General features: G+C 38.5%; 1 pseudogene; it reads right to left on the reverse strand.

Annotated features, from left to right (window-relative positions):
* Positions 1-537: 537 nt before the first annotated feature.
* Positions 538-2,876, reverse strand: LOC101582101 (annotated as a pseudogene).
* Positions 2,877-4,225: the final 1,349 nt, after the last annotated feature.

The raw sequence follows: 4,225 nt of genomic DNA on the forward strand, positions 1-4,225 counted from the left end.
ATTTATTAGTGGTTAACATACGGCCACAATGGCCAAGAGGCTGTGCGCTGCATTGATGGTATACTCAAGAACATTCCACACTCCTGGATGGTCAAAGCAAGGCAGCTTTTGAAATAACAACAAAAGAGAAGGCATCAAAAACTAGTTTTGAGAAAAAAGGATGAAAGGATTAATCTACAACTCCTGGATGACAGGAAGCAGAGTTTTCCAGACTCAAAAACAAAGCCCTAGTGGAGAGTTCCAGGACCCACCCCTCAGAGGTCACACAGTTGGTGTTCTGTTGCTTTTAACTAATTCATTATTTAACACAAACAATTTTGTTTCTTTTTTTTAAAACCCCAACTCAAAATTAAGGACCTACCATAACACTCTTCAGTAATGCAAACACCCTGAGATAATTACCAGAATCTACGCAGGGATTTGCTATTTAGTACAGCTAGTATAATTCAAACTGAAGTCATTTCATAAAAATAACAACTGTCCCCATCTTCCAAGTTCTGTTTCCTCCTCTCATGGTCACCAACACAATCTCTTCTGTTAAGATTCTTCATTGTTTTAATGCAGAAACTGCTTAGTAAAATTCTCCAGCTCAAGTTGAACAGCTTTATTTCTTAACAGCTGAATTGCTTTGTATTTTCTCCAGTTGACCTATTTCTTTGGACAATCTACCAATTTCATCTTCCAGATGTCTTTCAGTAATATCAACTTGCTGGCACAGACAAGCAAAAGTGGTAGCTATTTCCTGTTGCACTTGGTGACTGCAGTTTGCCCTTGTGAAGCTAATAATCATCTGCAGTTTTTCAGTTGCATAGTTCACAAACTGCTGTTTAAAGGCTCTCTCTTTGGCATGGATGGTCCATTTCAGCCTTTCATAAAGGCATAACGCTTCATACATGATTAATGAAACAGATACGAGTTTCCAACTTATAGTTTTCCAAATCACTCCTCCAACAGCTATGATGCCCATAGAAGTCTTAGATGTAAGAGAAGCCAATCCCCTTATCAAGGTAACCATAAGTTCTTCTTGTGATGCATTGACTGGCATTGCTGGATTAGTAGGAGCAGTGGGAGTTGAAGCTAAAGATCTAGGGAGCTGAAAGATGGGAGCTGAAAGATGGGCTCTCATAGTCCAAGTAGCACCTGCTGAGCATTTGTGGGGCCCAGAAATCGATGCACAAGAGATGACCAGCCCAGGGAAAAGCAAAATACAATAAATACTTCTTGAAAATCTGAGCATAACTTATGGCAATTTAGGTCATAACTAATATCAAACTTCTTGCAAGGGCTCAATGTATGAAGTTTATTCTGTATGTCGGCTGGAAGTAATGGTTTCAAATTTTCAGTAATTTCCTGCTGGGATTGAAGCATTGAGGCATGATTTCACTGGTGCACCGATCAGCCAGATTTCTTCCCATAACATCTTTTATGTGTTTGTTTAACTCACTTTTATATACTTACAATACAGTTAGAGTAGGATGAAACTCAGAACAAAATTCATCAACCAAAACAGATAGCCATGGGGCAGAGGAGATGGCTTAGTAGAATAAGGGTTTCCCTGGTGCAAGGGCCTGAGTTCAATCCCTGGTTCTGAAAACAAACAAACAACAGGTAGCTGACAAACTTCATCTATCATCACACATGAAACCTTGTTTGCCACCTCCTCAGTAACTTCCTTGATTTTTTTCTAACATCCAGTGTTAAAAGGCTCATTTGATTTCAAATGAAGTCCAGTCTATCAATTTGATCTTCTCTTTCTTCCACTGAATATACCCTTGTTTCTGCTGCTGCCATGTTTATTGAATCCACTGTTTTTCACAGTGTCTGGTATCTGCTTAGCTCTGACAGTGTGCTGTTCAAACTTTGTTTTCACTGCTGACTGCAAGATACACTCCTCAAAAATTAGTTCAAAATTCTGAAACTCCTGCAACCTTGCCTGAAATCCTTCAGCAAGTGCTGCATCATCTTCTGGCATCCCTTGTATTTTGTGTTTTCTAGCACTAAAAACCTCCTTTGCTGAGACAAAGAAGACATGATTCCGTGCTTCTACAGGGTCCACAACTTTGAGCTCCTCTACCAAACGCATACATCTTTCGATGTGTTGTCTGAGTACATCTTCCATATATTCTGGCTCTGATGCAGAGGCATCCCAAAGATTATTCAGAATGAAAATATTAAGCTTGGAAAGCCATTCATTCACCTTGTTAAAAAAAAATACTTCTCCGTGTTCATTAGTGTTGATTCAGAGTTTGCAACCAAAACAAGGACATCAGCATCGAGGCAAAACTTGTCAATCCAGCTGTCCAGCTCTGTTGTGATGTCTGTGCCTGGACTGTCTACTAGAATCTGGTCATCCCTAAAGAGGGCACATTTTGCCTTTGGCCAAAACACATGCACTAGATAACCGGCTTTCAAGTTTTTGTCCATATGAAGGACATCTTTTTTTCATCTAATCCTTCTGTCAGAAGATAGGCTTTATCTCCATCAGTTCCTGCGACACTCAGGGAGCAGTTAGTTTTATGGCCACAAGGGAGAACCTTATCCCACAGCATTGCATTTATAACAGAGCTCTTTCCACTGCTTGTCCTGCCAAAAAAAAATATGCAACTTTCATGTGCCTCCGAGACAGCACCTCACCGATAACAGAAAGTTGTTTTTATACCCCAGTATTTCCAGTAGATCCTCCTCAGTAGCTATTTGATCAAGTTCTGGATTCTCATATGTTGCTTCAACAAAATGTGATACTTCGGTAACAAACTTCAACAACTGGACAAAGACTGTAGTAACTGCCTTCTTAGCCAGCACAAAGTGCTCCGAGGGAGAAGCAGTTTCTTCCATTATGCCTATTTTCCCAGCTCAGACTTGTCACCTGGCAACCCAAACTCCTGTCTTATTTTTAGAGAGTCTCATTGATTATTAAGTGCTCAGGTTGAGTGTCAACTTGCATCCTGCTCAATCTGCTTCCCAGAGTACTGTTTTTACCAAAATGCACCAACATGCTGAGTCTATCAAAAACTTTTATTGTCTGTGCATCTAGTATCTGGAGTGATTTTTGGGCTCAGCTGTTATATATTACCCTACTTTGAGTGTAGATATGAATGCATTGATATAATATGATTTTTAACACTTTAGAAGAACACCTGCATCAAACAGAAACCCTGCCTTTACTTTCTGAGACCTCTGTATACTGATTATCTTAATGGCTGCACTTAGCATTCACACCAACAATGTTGGAGGGTGCCTTCTAAGAATTTTAACATGTGAATGGGCTCAATTCTCTGAAGGATGGCTTGCAAATACGCATTATTATAACACTGGCATTCACTTCCACTTTGCACACAGCTTTAACATTACTGTTTTTATATAGTAATATTCAGATTTATACATAAATCAATAACTTGAAGATGAGTTCCTCTCAAAACTCAAAGTTTATTCTTCCATACACAGTAGATAAATTCTATTTTCCATGTTTTGATGAAAGAACATTTTTATGTTTATATATCAAATAATGTCACTTCTTGCATGACACTGATACTCAGTTTCCTACACTGAAATATTTCTGTATTTAATTGTCAGATTACATGTACTCAAGCAGTATACATATTTAAAGTGTATCTATGAAATTGAATAAATTTAAACATAACCTCATTTCCTTGGTTGTCACATTGTCACTTACACACAGACTCTTGAGGAGCAGTCCCTTTCTTTCTGAGTATAAATTACCTTAGATTTCTCCTGTACTTTTTATATTCTTCAACTTCCTGGTTATCCTAGACTCTTCCTGAATTGTAGAAAAAAAACCACAATGAACCATTATTGTAGTATATAAAAATTAGTAGATTCCAGTTAGATTCATTTTGTAAAAAAACAGACCTACAACATTCTTCAAACTATTTTTACATCCTACTTAAGGAAACTGCATCAATGAGCAAGAATCAATGTTTTCAGATTATGTAAATGAGAAAATGATGCCATGCTTACCTATAATAGTCATGTTCATAAATGTTTCCCCCATCACATCTCTGTAGAGCTTCTTTCGGAATGTGTTCGGCAAATCCCACTCCTCCTTGGTGAAGTCCACAGCCACATCCTCAAAGGTCAGTGCCTCCTAAAGGATCATACATATATTCCCTGAAGGAAGTGGACTGAAAGTCTGGAGTATCTCAAATCCTCTCAGAAAAGTTGAGAGTAAGGAGTGGTGGTACATGTCTGTAATCTCAGCACTCAG

The sequence above is a fragment of the Octodon degus genome, unplaced genomic scaffold (assembly GCF_000260255.1).
Source record: "Octodon degus isolate 3935 unplaced genomic scaffold, OctDeg1.0 scaffold00111, whole genome shotgun sequence".
NCBI classification, from domain to species: Eukaryota; Metazoa; Chordata; class Mammalia; order Rodentia; family Octodontidae; genus Octodon; species Octodon degus.